Below are 17,916 nucleotides of genomic sequence, written 5' to 3' on the forward strand. Positions count from 1 at the left end.
GGAAACACACAGTAGTCACCCTCTCCACACCTTTCACAGAAGCTGTAAACATACAAATGTTATTGTGTATTTACTCATGAATGCCTTCCAGCATCATTGTGCTAGACACAGTTGAATGCCTTGGGCAGGTGGCAAGCCAATGACTGCAGCAAATCCTTGTTCTTTGGGCACCCAGATCGGAGCCACAGAGGAGCAGCAGGTTGGAAGTGGCACTGCTGTGGTTCCACCCGAGCTCTGCTCAACAAAGGCATCGGTAATGGCTGCTGCAGAACACTGTGGGGAGAACAAAGGGTGGGTTTGGGCTGCTTTGCGTGATTGGGAATTAAATTATTAACAAAAATCATGTAGATATATCCTACCACTTTGTTAAACAAACAGACCCAAAAGCTTATTCTAAGTTGTCCATGAAGTGGACCGTCAAGAATATCTCTGACTGTACTCTTTGTTTTTCTTGTATTTTTAATTCTTGTTACATGTTAAGAGACACAGAAACTGTCAAACTTGATTAGACTCAAGTTCAGTCCTGTAGTGAGCATCGGATACCTCTGAAGAAGTTGTGGGCCTGTCAGGGAGCTGCTATTGTGCACCTTTTACATCCATCAAACATGGCTTATGTCTCCTGAGTTTGAAGACTTACATTCTTCTAAAAGTTCAATCTTTTTTAAACTTACATTTGATTTGGTCATACTCCCTGTTGTTGCATTAGTCTGTTGTTTTCCCTAGAAACCTTATTATATTCCTTTTCCTCAGAGATAAATGTATAGATACCAATTGCCCAGCCTAGCTATGCCAGACGAATAATTTTGTTTGCTCAATTTTGAATTAGGCCCTTTTTTGGTCTGCTTGGGTGTTTCCTGGTATTTATATTATATAACCCTATTTTATATAAAAGGATTATATATTATCCCTTTAGTCTACAACGCAGTATGTGTTTTCATTGCCTCTCTAGGCACCTAGAGATCTTTGAAAAATGTATACTACAAAATACAGCTTTTTGGGAAGAAACAGTTTTTCAGAGCATTATTCGATCTATACGGGTTGGTGGTTTTGGCTAGCGGGGATGTTTCTGAGGCTGAGTTAATCTGCTAGCAAAGACATTTGAAAAACAACGGTGCTTTATTCAAACACTAAAAAATAAGCCTGAAAATAGGGGAAAATGGTTGAATGTTGCCTTTTATTCCCTATGTTGTCTACAGGTGTGAGAATACCCTGGAAGCTCTGGGAGCAGAATGGCATGTGCATCAGAATGGCTCTGATGACTTGAACCCTGAGATGTCGTGCTAACAGCATCAGTCCTAGTTGTTTGGTCTTTCTGCCTTCCTTAAATCTAGGGTTTGGGGGCAGGACCTGTCTGGGGATTTGAGGAGAATCAGACCTCTAAGTTTCAGAACAAGATTACCAGATCTGCAATGAGTGCATTTATGAATATTTATGTGGAACTTAGGATTCAGAGAGAGTGTTGAGTGCAATCTGCTGCACATTTTAATCAGGAAAAAACCTCAGACTTCTCCTCCTGACATACCTTGCAAAGATTCACAACTCTCAGTTTTTAAACACTCTTGCCAAAACAAGAACATCCATAACAAGTTTCAGTCACAAAATGCGACTTCATTGCTAAGTTTAAGTGTTTAAACACACTTGGGACTGTACTGGCCAGACCCTGACATTGGTGGTTCTGGGAAATGTTCACAAAGAAAGCCAAACGCCAGGCAACGGGTGTGCTAGGTCTTGGTGTTTGTTATAAGAGAGCATTTTTTCATCTAATTGTAGAATAAATATTTTAGCTTTCTCTCTATATATAGCAGCTTTAACCAAAAGACTTTAGCCATTTCTTAAGTTAGCCTTACAGCTATACCTGGCAGCACTTTATTGTGTAAAATCTTCAACAACCCAATTTTTATCAGCACAACTGCCTGTAAAGGCTGTGTTGTGTGCTCTGGGATCCTTCACGAGGATGGTGGAAAAAGGAAATAGTTTTTCCTGCTGTTGGCCTCCTCTCATTATCGATAAGGCCCATTTCCAGAGTAAGGAAAGATGGAAGAGGCTGTGTTTCTTCTACTCTTTTTTTAACAAAGTTCACAGCACACGTTAAGGTGCACCCAAATTTATGGCAGCTTAACCTTCATGCTGCATGGTGTGCCATGGATCCGCAGTCCCTCTGCACAGAGCTGCTGCAGAACTCCTCCTTGCTTGCATTTGCTGGGGAGCCTGTCCCCTCTACGTTCTTACAACAGATTATGGATTTTACTGATGGGGGTGAAGGGGAGGTGGGTACACTGCCTGCTTTGCCTTTTTTCACTGCCTTCATTAAAATTGTCTGGTGCCTTTGATGTGCCGGGTGCAAATGTGTCCATGTGATTAGCCGGCCTTGCCAGCTTTGATCTGGGTTGCAGCTATCTTGCTTAGGACCTGGCTTTTTGCAAGCAGTACTCCCAGACACCCAGTCATCTCCCAGCCTCTGACTATTTCCAGGCAGTGGTGACAAAGCAGAATCTAATTTAGCTGCAAAAATTCCGAAGGTTTCTGAAGAGTGAATGTACTGCCATAAGCTCTTCGGCAGGCAAAGAGCCATGGGGAGCCTCCTGTGGAAATGGGATTTCCCTCCGTTCACATTTCTGAGGATACGGAAATGGATGACACTAAATCCTAGGTTATAATTTAGACAGTGAGAAGATTGCAGACTGATTCCATAAGTAGAAAAATCCCTTAAGTAAACACATAATGTCTATAATCCTGTCAGTCAGATTAGAGATGCAGTCAGATACTAACTTATACAAATGGCTTAGCAGCAAAGATTGTGCTAATAGAGGTAAGAAACACACTGTGCTGAAGGCCAGGGAAATGGGGGAGCTCTCAGGAATGGTATTTCCTGTATAAGCAGACGTTGTAACAAAATGTTCTTCGCTAAACATGACTCTCCTAGCGCAATATTTGAGATAACTGCTGTTATGTAGATGGGTGGCTGAGAGCAGCCCGATGTGCTCAGCTTTCATTCATGTATTTGGATAACATATGCAGCCTCTGAGGCCCCAGCTTCGGAGGGGGACTTGTTCCTACAGTTCCCAGTGGTGTGAATATCGCACTGACGTAGCCGAGGAATGAAACGACGTGGGGTAGCAGCACTTCAGCTGCCATTTTAAAGATTCAGTGCTATCAAACACAGCCTTCGGAGCAGGCTTTCCTAATCACTTTTGTTATGTGTGTAACATATGTTCCTTGTTGCTGTGATGAGTGCTTGGAAAGCCCTACGTTACCAAAGTTAGTTTTTATCTTTTTTTTTTTTTTTTTTTTTTTTGAAGTGAGTATTCCTCCAGGTAGAAGGAGCAGCTGTCCCCAAAGGCCAGAAAGCACCATCACCAAAGCAGTCGACAGCTCTACCCTTGTCTCCTCCTGCGCTGCTTGCTGCATACAACGGGCCAGGACCAGCCTGCAGTAGGTAGCTCTTCTGGGAGAGAAATCTAGGTGTTTATGATAAATCTTACTGCGCACATAATGGTCTAAAAGGCACACAAAATCTTGCCAAAGGGAAATTCTGGTCCATTTTCAAGTTCTAGTTTCAATAATAGCAGTATTTGCACCCTCCAGCCAAGTGAAAGCCCAGGAGAATGTATCAGTAGAGAGTCCTCTGAGCAAAGCAGGAAAGAACCAAGATGAAGATCTGGAAAACAAAAACATTTCCCTAATGTGATCTCTAAAGCCCATTCAAAGTGGCTAGCAAAGGTGTTTATCAGACAAACTACTGCAATTCAGCTAGACTGACCTAGTTTTTACTCTTGCTCCCTCTGCTGCAGATTTCCACGCTGATACCGTCTAGCTTTAAGACCACGTTGTGGCCTGGGTGAGACTTGGGTTACAGCAGCACTGACTGCAGGAGCTGTTGTCAGAATGGGCATCTTGTGTGCATGCTCCTCTCAGCTAAGAAAACTGAAGGAAGACTGCTTTGGTTTGGGCAGTTGAAGCTCCTTTTAAAGGAAAGTAAATGCTGTTGTAACCCAGAGCAAATGCTACTGGCTATGATTTATGCAATTTTATTTAATTAGAAGTGGAGGCTATAGGCTCATTCTTCTTTATTTCACATCATTATCTTTGTGCTGACTGCTCACAGTGACACATAAAATGGCACACAAGTCTCACTAAACACCTATCCACTTAGTTGTGTGCATCACATCCCACAGTTAGCAGAATTGCTTATGCATTTCAAGCAGTTTTATCTAGAAATAGAAATTCTTACTGGGCATTTCTTCAGCAGCATCTGTTTTCTTTATTTAACTTAATTAAAAGCTGCTTTAAAGTGCATTGACGACATCAACATTTGGATAAGATTATGGATTGATGGTTCTGGATTCCAAGCTTTTGGAATATAAAAAAGTTGTTTTTGAAGCATGAAATTACTTTTTCTTGCAACCTATTCCTTAATTTAAAATTAACCCTGTGAGAATGATAGTCCAAGTATTTAAGACTTGTTTGCCCACAGAAATGGCACTGTTGTGAAGCAAGAGTAAACTAATCAACGTAAACCAATTTTAAATCAGCACATCATTCTTATGTAGAAAATTGCTTCAGTTTAACACTGCCAGTGCTACGCCATGCTTTCATTAGAGCAGGGTGTGTAGTATGCAGTGCTCTTTCCGTGAGCAGCTCTGAGCAGTGAGTTTACAGCTGAAGCAGTGCCGCTAAAGCATCTCACCCAGGCTGGATGCTCACCTCTCCTGAGCTGGGATACCCACTGTGCCCAGGTGCCAGACTAGGTTTGCCAGGTGTTGGCATTTGCTTGTAATCTTCACATGCAGAATTGATACAGAAGTGTTAGCTTTAAATGAGAGGAATCCTTTTTTTTTTTTTTTTTTTTTTTTTTTCAGTCTTTGATTACATTGTCAACAAAGAAGGCCTCAAGTTTAGGCATTTATTTTTCTGTTGTAGGCTTAACTTGACTGAACTGGCATGATTTGAACGTATTCCTGGGATTTTAAAGAGATAAGGTGAAGGTTAGTCAGGAGTTCTTTTGATTTTACACTGACTAAAGCCAGGTAACACATCTTGAATCAGCTTAAGTTTTGGGGTTACTGAGGATGGTTAATGTCTAGCAGAGGCTTGCATTTTTTGCAAGGTATGGCCATTACTGAAGTTAAGATATTCTCATCAGGTAAAACTGGTACCAGTCCTTCAGTCATGAGATCTGTTTCTCACAATTAATGGCTCTCCGGATTTTACAACCATCAAATTTTTAATGTTAAAATCAGTTAAAATTAAAAATCCTGGGCCTTGGTAACACATACCAAAGCCAATATTGACACTGTCATTCTTTTGAAAATCACCTTTAATTTAGGGTCTAAGTAATTTACATGAACTAGCATTAATATTATCCCCAATAATAAGAACTTCTTTCCCCTCAACTGCTCAAGATTCTGCAGGCCCTACTGGTAGGAATGTCTGTATGGCCTGGGGACACTGGAGCACACAGGGGGATGTGTGGTCCCTGACTTTTTCTGTTCCTTTCCAGTCTGCAGGCTGACTGCCAAAGACCTGAGCTTCTTTCCTGGCTTGGATCAGTGTGCTGGTAAGAAGAGATGGTGAACTGACAGGGAAGGGGTTGAGTTTCTGATGGAGATGCAGATAGCTAGCCAGATTCTACCAAATTCTGCCTTGTTCATGTCAGAAAGACGCTAGAACTCATTTCAGCTAAGATGGACTGGCAGATCTGCGTAAAAATGTAGTTGTTGCTTTCCTAACCCTCCTGCTATCTGACAGAGTTTCAGTCTACACAGCTCATTGTGGTGAGTTGTGGAAGGTGTCTGAAGAAATAAGATATTTTTGTCCTTTACAGGCTTTTTCACACTGTATTTTCTAGGTGATTACCTCTTGAAAACCTTTAAATGTATTGAGCTTATATTTTTTATTTCCTCTATAACAAAGCTTTCTTTCAGTAAAAGTCATGTATGAGTGACTTGTGGTGTAACTTCCCATCACAGCTAAATTTCTGTGATGCTGAACTGCTGCCAAGAGACAGCCCTACTCTCACCAATTTCTTTGAGCTGTTCTGTATGTGTGAAAAAAAAATTAAAAAATATATTTAAAATTCATGATGGACAAAAGTGCCCTCTGGGAAAAAGAAAACAAAACAAAAAAAAAGCCACAATCTACTGTGGCTAAAGCTTCTTCTGAGCTCACAAAGTGAGAAGTGCATGTGAACCAGAGGCCTCAAAACCACTGAAACCATTGCACCATCCTAAGAAGTTGGAGTAGGTGCCCAGATGGTGTCCCCTTGGACACTGGCTCTGGACACAGCCTCTGGTGGCCACCAGCAACTGTGGGGAGGTTTTCCATGAGAGGTGAGAGGAGACAGAGGCAGCACTCCACTGATTTCCTCCTTCCTTTCTCAAACAAGAACTGTCCCTGAATAGGTGGCAAATAACAGTGAGAAAACAACAAGGAAGTTTGTGAAACAAGTCCACTGTTTCATTTGCAATGCCTCTGCTCTTGCGACATTGAGTGAAAATCCCAGCCCTGCTACAGAGAGGCGGGGAGTGGAAACCCATCATTGCTATTGCCTCCAGAAAGGAGTAGATTGTGTGTAATTTTGTACAAAAGAAACAAAGTTTGGTTAGCATGTACTGCTTTGAAAGATCCCTGATATATTCATTATATATATATATAATATATATATATTGCTTTTTCATATAGTAGAAAGTTTTACAGGCATGAAAGGAGTATGGAAGCTTGGAAATTCAGGCTTAGGGAAAAGATGTCTCCATGGGCAAAGTCTAAGGAGAAGGAAACAGGTGGCAAACATTAATATTAGGGTAATTAGCTGTGCGGGTTGGGTGGAGCAATGCTTGGGGGGGACAGCTTTGTGGCTAAGAGGCCTGACTAACACCTGGCAGCCTGCTCATGGCCCTGCTGTGGGCACCCTGGCCCCAAGTGGGCTTCAAGAGTACGGTGCTGGCCCCCAGCTCAGGCAGCAACCAGCTGCTGCCCTACTGTGCTGTTTGGGTTATTTAGTGCCTGTTATGTACTAGGTCTTGCCCCACAAAATTGGTGTTGCTGCTAAAAGTCATGTTACTAGATGTGACGGTGGCTTGCAGGTGGCAGATAGCCTTTTGTCTGACCAAGGCAACTTGAGGTTTGTGGGCCTGGTGTTTCCTTGGCCTCGAAGGGCCCCTGCCGCTGGGTGAGTTCTGCCCCCGCTCAGGCACATGGCAGGCATCGGACCCCACTGCTACAAAGGCAGCGCCCCCCACACCTTGTGGGGTAACCTCCTGAGGTCACCCATCCTCTGGGATTTTAGATACCGGTGGTATCTGCTTCCTAAATCCAAAGGGATTAAAACACAGAGTTCTTGCTTCTCAGGGGTGGTGCATCCTTTACTAATACACAGAATGGGATCGGGCTGTTCAGCCTTACTGTCCCAGCAGCAGCAGATGCCAGAAGCCTGGATCCAGTCTGCTGTCTGAAACTTGCTATTTAATCTGGCAATATTTAAATAGAGTATGTCGTACAGGTGGCTCTGTGACAGCCAAAGCAATGCGACCTTTATCACCTCCGGGGCCTGTAGATGCTACTGTAACACAACCAAGGAAATACTGTGAAAAACTGAAAGCAGCTCTCTTGTTCTTGATGAGCTGATCTGCAAATCACCTACAGCCCCGTTAAAAGGGGAAATCCTGTATGGCAGCTGTGTGACAAACTCCTGGAGGAGAGGGGCAAGGCCCTGAAGCACGGTGGGAGCTGTGTGATTGCACCCTGCCAGTGAGGAACACCTCCCTTGTCCAGGCGTCTCTCCTGAATGCTTCAAAAAAGGGCATTTGTGGAAAACTTTGTGGCAATCAGTTGTGATTTTGGTCCCATAAAATGGTTTTCAGGCCTCCTGGAAAGCAAAAGAAAGGCCTGGAGAAAGAAAGGTGAAGCCCAGGCTTTGCTTCAGGCATACCTTTGTTACCAGGCCTTTCCTAAGTGCTCATTGACTCAAGTGTTAAGCCTTGTTTGCGTCGCTTTTTGTTGGACTATAAACACTGCCTTTCTTACTGGGAGGAAAGTGTGCTGACTCGGTGAAGAAATTTTCTCAGATCAGGCTTTTCCAGGTTTTATGGTGCTCTAGCCTTTATTTTCTACATGGGTATGTTATTTTTTTCCATGGGAGGAAAGTAGCAAAAGATCTCTGTGTGGGAAGGTGGCATGGGAGGAGGGTGAAGATAGCTCTGCAAACAGGCTTCTTTCAAATACCACCCTAGAGAGACACTGCAGGTTTTTGGAGACTGGGCTCCATGTGGTAGGTGGGAGGGGATTTCTGAGCTATTGATTAATTCCAAATTGTGTGGGATTTTCTTGGCATAAATGAATGGGGTCTTTGCCAGTTTAAGCTTAAGTTTCCTTCTGTCAAAAGAGCTACGAGAGCTATGCGATGAGGAAGTTTTGAGGACAGAGGGCTCCTGAATCTGCAGGGCTTGATGGAGTTAATCTTTCCGTTTGCCCGGGAAAGGGAGCCCAGCTTTTTCTGGGCGGTAGTATATTTACTCACGCAGTTTCTGTTGCAAAGTTTCCAGCAGCCTTATTCAAGAAACCCTGTATATCTCCTGGAGCACAAAGGGCTTTTTTATATCTTCAGATGTTATGCTCCTTACCGGGGATGCCATGGAAATGAGGAAAACCAAAACAACCAGCATAAAGTACAAATCCTGCACCTTAACAATAGAGCCTTGCACAGACTGAGAAACAGAAGGCCAAATTTAGAAAACAGGTGACTCTTGATGGACTCAGACCTTGGATTTGAGATTTTGTGCCAGTGTATAGGTGAGCTATTCAGCTGCATTAACACCGTGCTGTACAGTGAGCTCTGTGGACAGAAGAATATTGCAGGCTATAGGAATGTGAGATAAAGTAAAATTGAAAAGGCCAGAAACAATCTGTTTTACTGAACAAAGAAATCTCAGTCTATGATTAACTTTATTTCAAGTCAAGAGTAGAGCAGATCTAGGCTCTTTCATGGCATGATACTGAACAATACAAGCCCTGTAGCAGGGAGAGCATACCACTACGGGATTATCTGCGCTAAACATACTTTAGAGAAGTTCCGTCAGGTTTACTTTATCATGACAAACGCTCATTTAATGCAGTCGTTACAGCAGTGCAAACCACAGATTTGCAATATGCCATGCTTGTGGGGCTCATCTCAGATGCTGGCCCTATGAATCAATTTTCATTAGCAAATATGTTTTTTTGCACCAAGCTGCAATAATATGGAAAATAGAAAATAATTTTATAAGATTAGAAGAATCAATGATTTACAGACTCCAACATTGTGAGACAAAGACAATTTAACATGTTTGGCAGCTTATCAGGTTTGGGGGAAAACCATGAAACTTGCGTTCCTTGTAAGGCAAGCAGAATTCATAGGGTAAAGGGTTTCTGTTACTTTCATTGTTTCAAAGGAAAATTAAGTTAAACACAGGAAAAAAAAATGGCATTTTGTGTGCCTGGCAGACTGGAAAATCTTTTGGGAAGATTTCAGTTACAACTTGATCTTCAAAGTGGAACATAAACAGAATGAAAGAATACTGAAGCCCGTTTATAAATAGCTTGAGTTTGCAAGAGTTGCATCTTTGGTTTGTTACTGCTAGTCTAAAGTGAATCCTACTCAGAGGAGTAGGTATGGCCCACAAAGCGTGCACTATAAATTTATTGCTCAGCCAAATGTATTTTTTCTTGGCCAAACTGAAAGAGAGCACTGTGAATTAACAACTCAGCCTCCTGCCCAAAGACAGCCTAGAGGGTCTGAGAATCAGAAGGCACGGGGCTAAGGCATGTACAGAAGGACAGAGAGGAAAAATAAATGTAAAGACTGGAGAACTATGTACTTGGTACAGGTGAGTAGGTGGGTTTGAAAGAAAAAAAAAATTGTCTTTGCCCATCTTAAAAACAACAACTTGTTGTCCTGTATAACAGCACTGGTAATTTTGATCACTTTGATCATGATTTCTTATCCTTGCTGGTGTTTAATTGGATCAAAAGATGAAGTGCAGCTAAGTAATACAGCTTGTGGTGGGACACCTGGAGAAGATCCTTTCCTCTGAAGAATTTGATATGTTGTGGGTGCAGAGATGACGTATTTAGTGGGCAAAGAGTGGGCATTGTCAGATATTATGTCAGATATTGGTGGTCCACAGTTCAGATGACTGCCAGTAGTAGCATGTAGGAGTACCAGATGTTTAGTGGTATTTCAGTGAATGATAAGGCCCTGCTGTGCCTCGCTTAAGCAGTTTTTTCTGAGATTATTTTGCAGCCTGAACTGCTTAGACCTGTTCAACTCTGGGTATGTTTGAGGATCAAATATGTAGAATAAAAATAGGAATAATTTGAAAACAGTCTAAGCCACATAAATCAATTTCTTTGTCAGGATATACCTGTATCAGACAGCTTTCAGTTCTAACATAGCCTCAAAGATACACAGCCTCATGCACCCAGTGCCTCTTTTTTAAAATTATTATTATTATTATTATTATTTTTTCCTTTCCCCCCTGTTCCATTCCTCAGGATGCTCCTGCCACATGGTCCTGCTTCTACATAATAAATGTGGGAAACGTACTAGGATATTTTTACCTCATTGTTCCCAAACATTTCACATGAAGAATGGTGGGCAGAGAGCAGAAAAGCAGAGGATTGTTTGGGCCATGGTTACAAAGCACTGAAAATGGGTAACAAGCCTTTTAAAACAGAAAGATACAGAATACGCTAAAACTACTTAAAGCCACACTCAAAAATCTTCAAGAAAAGACTCTGATACAATACCTTAATAAAGACCCTTTCATGTGATGTGACTTTTTCTCTTACACGAGTTCTTTGCGACTCAAAGGGTTTTTCTTTTCTTTTAAATACAGCACTTAGATTAATGTGTAAAGCATAGAGATAATTTAATCTGGAGCTGTTTAGAGCGCCTGTGAACTTTTCCATTTGGTTATTTTAAACCAATTTCCTTAGCAGACATTGAGTGATGATGGGTGGCTAAGAGAATGATTTGGCACAATGATTTTGTGAACAAGAGTGAAGTGTTTTTATGTAGTGATTACAATAATTCTTTCTCAGCAGAAGGCAGGTCCAAAGCATTGACCACTGCATTAAAAGGCCCCAAAGTGGCAAAGATATGGTAATGGTGAGATAGCAGTGAAATACAGATGCATTTCTGCGCTATTATTGTTCATCTTGATTGCATTTGCAACCTTTTTCAGTTTCACTGTAGAACAATACTTGAAAGTTATAGGAAGGTATTCATTCCACTGAAAGACTTAGGGTTGTCTAGAGTCAGTCCAGCTGAGTAATCTTTTTTTTTCTTTTTCTATTTTTTTTTTCCCTTTAATCCTGTGCAAAAGAATGGGCTGTATTCACCAAAATTATCAATGGAAATTGCACAATTAAGTCTGATTTGTAGGACTCTGCCTTTGCAGCGGAGCAGCTCCCGATGCCGTGTGCTGACAACATGCTGACATTTCCAGCAGAACTCCTTGTTCCAGACAGCTTATGCCATGGCTATAAATGGTGCGTCTCAGGTAGCTCCATCGTAAGGCAAACGTCTGCTGCCTGTGGGTAAGACCCTCATTTATTGGCCCATCTGACATGCTTCCTCGTGACGGGAGAGTTATTGACAGTGGGCTGGGACTTTAAAGGGTTACTCTCTAGAGGCAGATTTGGCTCCTAGAGAAGTCAGGAGACCTGGATTCAAATTCTGCCTCCCGTACAGAGCTTGGGGCTGATTTAGCTCCTTGCTTCTCAAACCTGGTCTTCCCCATACCACACATGGATATGAGCATGGGTTCTGAGCTAAACAGGCTCACTGTCTCTCTCCAGGAGGCACATCCAACGACATTGTTTTCAGTGGTGCCACAGCAAAGCTTTATTGTGGAAAGATGGCAGAGAAATGAAACAAAACTATTGCTGTAGTCTGATGAATGTGTGATGTTGGTATTGGCCATGAAAGCATGCAGCTTTCCTTCCCCTAGCTCAAGCTCTTTGTCTTTGCTCTGTCTCCTTAAGAGGTCTTTGGGCTTTTTGATCATCTGTGCAACAGCAAATCTGTCTGTTTATACTCTAGTAAACATAGAATAGATGGAAACGTTTTTATGGAAAGTAATGAATTGGATAATTGCAGTGAGCATTAGTTTTTAATGTATATTGGTAAATATGGAGTAGCCTTTTAGCAATCTTAGCATATTCATCCAATGCAATGGAAAATATTCTCAAGTGATTTCAATTTAAAAAGACATGTTAAGGATGGAAATGGGACATTGTACATGGTTGTAGCGTCTCAGGCCCCTGGAGGCCTTCAGTTTAGGGCTGATGACTGTAGCTGCTGTTTCATTTACATTGCAAATGAAATCTTGTGGTATTTTTCTTCTTTATGCACGTTTGCCTGTGAAACAGTGCCTGGCAGTTAAGTCGGTATCTTTGCTGCACAGACACAGCCCGTTCACTGCTAATGTTCAGTGGAGACATGCACGCATTCAGGCAACAGCAATACAGAGCTGCTATCAAGCCATGCAACATCTGCTGAATTCACATGGGGAAAGGGAACATGAAAACAAATACACAAAGGGCACAGCTACTGAGATGGTAAATATTGTTTTTTCCACACCACACCCAAACCAAAAATAGAGATGGAAAGGACCTTAACAAAGCTTAATTCATGTAAGTGGAAGATGACAGAACTGCCTTTTCTTTCTTTTTTTTTTTTTTTTCCATTGAGCTCTACACAGTGAGCAAGACCATCAGCTTACTTCAACAACCTGACACCATCCAAGCCTTTTGCCTGTTTTACTCTGAGTAGGTCAGAAGAGTACTTTTACTATGAATAGATCAGAGGAGTAGCTCCTTGGAAATAAGCCACGTTAAAATCACCCAAATCAGATCACTATCAGGCTTGCGTGCTGTAAGAAGAGTAAGAGCTGCTAACACTTTTTGGGGTGGGGGGAATAAACTGCAGGTAACTTGGTCCCTGGGACGTGCCCTGGTGTGGGCAGGGGCATGGAGGGAGAGGTGAGGAAACTGGTGGGCTGTTGTTGAGCTGTCTCAGGGCACAGGCCCTGCTTTCTGCATCCCCGGCTGTTGCACAAAGCTCAGCTTCTTAGTAAGGTAGATAATGCTGGATGCTCCCAAACCTACCGCTGATCAAACAGAGTTGCCAAGTGGCTGTGGGATCCAGGGGGAAGGGAATGCCATAAATACAGCTCAAGCCTATAAATGCAACCATTGCAACAAATACAGGGAGCGGATGGGCTTTCAGAGGAGGAGGGAACCCACGGCCTGGCAAGTCCCCAGGCTCCACACAGCTCATTTAGGACACTCCAGCCTTAAATCAGCCTCTGGAGCCTCCACATCAGAGTGCACGGACATTAATTGTCTGTGGGCATTAATGCCAACCTGCCTGGGCGAAGTGCCTTCGCACCCAGGCACATGGGGGTGTGTATTTTCCTCCTGGCCTGTGTGTGAGGATTTGACACTGCTCCCACTGGAGCCAGTATGACAAGGTCCCAGGGTGGACTCCAGGTTGAAAGGTTTTTCAGTCGTTTTGTGGGTGTTTCCTATTTCACTTGGGGTACTCTCCTCCTTGTTACTCTGCTCTTGCAGAAAAGCAGATTGCCTGCGATAGCAAGGCACTGGAGCTTGTTTACATAAAATCAGAAGATTAACTGCTCTTTAATAGCAACACACGTCTTTCTTTTATAGTTGAGGAATGATTCAAAGTGGAGCCAGGCCCATTTGGTAACGCCAAAAAAAGTAAGCTGCAGGGAGATTGCTTATTCTTTTCTCCCAAATGGAAAAGTAACTTATGTGAATTAATAGAATATTTGACCACAAATACTTTTCTAACCAGAAAGCATCTGTGGCTTTGCAGCAAACATCTGCGGTTAAAGTGAAGAATTGGAAGTTAAATAAACTTGTATAGAAACTGCAGACAAAAATGTCACACAAAAGAAAACGTAGGTCTTCTCCCCCCCCCCCCCCCCCGCTTCCTGCTGTAACTGATTAAATGTTTAGTTTCCAAACAATGTATTCAGCTCTTAATAAAATTTTAAAGTTCCTCCATATGTCCAAGTGAAAGTGACTCAAAGGGGAGCTCAAGGAAAATTGCTGTGTTGTTCCTTCTTTGCAATAATCCCTTTTGGCCTTGCTACCAAAACTCACATATTTTGTCCATTTTGATTTTAAACTTTCAATAAGTAAAACTCCATCGTGTTTAATACCCATTCTCCATGGCAGTACATCCTGCTTGCCAGCACTCTTCATCTACAGCTCAGCAAAACCCTAAGTTTTCCATGCACCATTGCTTGCACGTGAAGCGAGCACACTCGGGTGCTAGTTCAGGGGTGAGGAGGGAGCTGGGACCTGGCCTCCCGCTCTCGGTTCAGCCGTGCCCTCTCTGAGATGTGTTGCAGCACTGCACACCCACTGAAAACCAGACCTTTCATTGTTTCATTTCAAATGGACGCCCCATGGAGTGCTAGAACAACCAACCTGTGCTAAAACAAAAAAAGCCACCAGCATATTTTCTGTCATGAAAGCAAGGAAGCCCAGAGATCGTGTATGTTTTTCCAGTTAACTATTTTTGGTGGAAGTCTCAGTCACGCCCTGCTGTAAGGTGACTGTACATAATCCTCAGATGAACAGGTTTTGGAGGAGGAATTGTAACTTTGAAGCAAATATTTATTAACTGATTAAATCTCATCACGTCAGTGTTGCGTGTGTCAAGTCCCATCCCCACCAAGTCATCCATGAAACAGTGGCAGTGCAAGACATAGACAATGCCAAGGCCGTGTCTGACTGGATACTGTGCAGATACAGGCCACCCCTTCCCAAAAAAACATGAAGGAAGGCTTTTCTAAGGTGGTACGATAGGATGGAGCCAGGAGAGGCCCTGGCTTCCTGTGTGGGCCCTGCCTGCTCCAAGCCCCCCTGCTCTTTGTTTCTCCACAGCAGGAAGGAAAGGATTGCACCCCAGCCTGCGTGAGGCACCTTGGCTTTCATTTAGTTAAAGCCTTACAGCAAATACTTGCTGTATTTCCTTAAGATCTGATAAAAACAACTGTGTGGTTAGAGAAGGGCCTCAGCACTCAGCAATGTTTACCTTGCTTGTTGACCACTTTCTAGCAGGTTTTCTGAGGAAGCCACAGTTCCCTTCACTTGCAAGTTTTGCTCTGTCTTCTCACCTGCCTAGAGCTGCGATAAAATCAGGTTGATGATTTTCAGTATGAACCTTAATCTGTTAAAGTTTCCTGAGATTTGCAAGCATTTGTGAAGAGGTGGGTTGGCTTTGGAGCAGTGCTTTGCTTAGCTTTGGTTTGAGGGAGAAGAGAAAACTATTCCAAAGTTCTGGAAGTGTTTTTGTTTTTATGTTTGCTTGATTTCTGCCCAAGATAAAAGAGAAAAATTCTGTTGGGTTTCCGGTGATCTCAGTTTCCAATCATCTCTTTCTTTCCTTGTGTATGAGAAGGAAGTCTTTGATTTGTGTGTCCTCACCGTGAAACAACACTACGTTTGACTATGCTGATGTGACAAACCGAGATAACAGGTTGGATTATTTCACCAGAAATTAAATCAGTGCAGATTCCTGTAACGACTGTAAAATTGTTGCTATAAAGAACATCTGAACTGCTAGAGCTCTAGCAGCACACTCCTCACTTGTGTTCCTCTCCTCTGGAAACGAGCAACTTCTCGCCTCACTCGGTGCCTGTTTGCCCACAGAGTAACTTTAGCATTCCTTTTATCTCCCATCCTACAAAGACATGTTGTGCAATCAACCTTCAGCAGCTTTAACTCCGTAGCGACTAAGTGCTGGCTCTCCGTGACCCACCCAATTTGTACAAACATCTGTTAGAAGAGGCTGGCCGAGGCTGGCTGTTCCTCTCCCAGCAGGTGCAGCCTTCCTCGTCAGTGAAAGCCTGTGTCACAGGGTGGCTGTTTGGGTGGGAGCTCGTGTCTTCCCCTCACTGCCCTTATATTTAAGTTTTGCTTAGCAAATACAAGTTACTGAATAGATTTTTTAAAAATAATTTAAGCTCGGAGGTCAGTTACAGTAATGTAGAATAGTTCTGTTAGAGCATAGTGGCTTCTTGCTACATTCACTATGGTTAGCTCCTCTGCTGGGAGGTGAGCAGGTCTGCTGGCTTGGTAAAAGATTTTTGATGTCTTGGGCTGGACAGACCAGGCCAAAGCGGGGTCTTGGCCCTTCTTGACGTTAGACCTACAGTAGTTCAAGATGGGCACTCTGACTGTTTATTTCTTTAAGCACTAGTGATAAACTTGCTGGGGCTCAACCTTTCTCAAATGTATTGGAAGTACTGGTAACGATAAAGCAGAGAAAGTTGACAGCTTATCAGAAGCAAGGTGCTGTAAGTATTGCTATTCCCCACTTCTTTTTGGTATCCACTTGCATTACGTGGGAAGAGGAAAAAGAGATGGGTTTTATAGAATAAACTGAGGAAAAAATACATTGCTTGCAATCACCACCCAACCAGCGTAGGAGTAAAACAATAAAAACCACTTGCTCCTTTCATGTAGTGGCAATCCCCAGGGGGTGGAAACCTTCTGATGCACTCGAGGTCTTTGAGTAAATATAGGTTTTGTAGCTCTACAGAATGTAGTCTACAACTAAAACCCTATAAAGGGATGAAAATGACAAGTTTGTAGAAACCCGCCTGAAAACAATTACAGTTTAGAGAAAAACCGTGATGAGAAAAAGATCTTTGTGATACAAATACTGATGCTGTACCCTGGAAAAATCCTTCAGCAAAAGTTAAAAAACAAAAACAAAACCTTCTGCAATTTTGTCAGCAGTTTTCAGTGAAACTTTATCACTTACTGTATAAGCAGCTATATATTAATACAATTTAAATTCTCAATTAATTGGGTTTTAACTTACTTTCTTTGTACTCCCCTGTTTTGTAAATTTTTCTCCTTTTGTAGAGCACTGAAATACCCTCATCTGCCTTTCATTTGCTTTTGCAAGATTTTTTTTTCTTTAAAATGCACCAAATTGTAGGAGGAGAACTCAGAAATCACGAAAGTCCACTGAGGAAGCCACATCCACTAAAATACGCTTTCCTTGACGGGACTGAAACAATGTGCAATTCATGGCATAAGTAAAGTCAGAAGAGCTCCAAATCCCTTTGATTCAGACATCAGACACATTAACACCCCCTTCACCTCACATACTCCGATGCAGCTGTTTCAATAACTAAGAAATCTTAAAGAAATATGAGTTTTTCAGCAGTTACATCCCGTTTAAGAACATTGTTTTGTTTGGATTTCTGCTGAGCCAGCTGTGTTTCCGAGCATACAAACATTGCAGATTGTACAACAGGTGAAACAAGCAGGATCAGGTATTTTCCAAATAAAAGTATTAGATTATTCTGAAAGCTGAGAAAGAGAGACAGTACAAGATATGCCCTGGAAACATTTTCTCTCGAAAGCACAATGCTGTAAGTTTAAAGGAACGAGAACTTTTCCTACCTGTCGCTTCTGTGCTGATCAGGAAGTGTAGCTTTTTTCTGATTGCAATCTTCCATGGCTTAGCGTGGCTTCTGCATTTGAATGTTAAATATGTAAGAATGCCTTGTTTAGCTTGGGAGTTCGCATGACCTCTTAATGAGACACTGTAGTTAGTGTCATTGGGTATTAGGGCGTCATGTGACTGCAGATGAAAATAAAATCCTTTAAAGTTTGCATTTAATACTTCCTAGAATCTGTAACCCTTTACCTGCAAGCTGGATAAAAACCTGACAGACCTTGCTGCTTTCTGGCCAGGGTTAGAAGCAGGACGGGAGAGAGAACACGTGCCAAGCAGTTCCCTTCCCCTGGGACACTCGCTTATGACCACAACGAAGTCCAAGGCTGGCAGTGTATTAATGCTGTCATTTGCATATTCTTCAAATT

At 42.4% G+C, this 17,916-nt stretch overlaps 1 protein-coding gene across 3 annotated transcripts in view; it reads right to left on the reverse strand.

The window, feature by feature from the left end:
• The window catches only part of C4H4orf19 (chromosome 4 C4orf19 homolog), a 41,740-nt gene extending 23,824 nt beyond the window's left edge, over positions 1-17,916 (reverse strand). For 2 of the 3 annotated variants that reach the window (XM_035324724.1, XM_035324722.1), the window contains exon 1: positions 17,494-17,912. The gene's annotated coding sequence lies outside the window, so the exon portion shown is untranslated. Of the gene's footprint in view, positions 1-17,493 lie in introns of all 3 variants that reach the window. The other variant, XM_035324723.1, reaches the window with a different exon arrangement.

This window comes from Oxyura jamaicensis, chromosome 4, assembly GCF_011077185.1.
Source record: "Oxyura jamaicensis isolate SHBP4307 breed ruddy duck chromosome 4, BPBGC_Ojam_1.0, whole genome shotgun sequence".
Taxonomy (NCBI): domain Eukaryota; kingdom Metazoa; phylum Chordata; class Aves; order Anseriformes; family Anatidae; genus Oxyura; species Oxyura jamaicensis.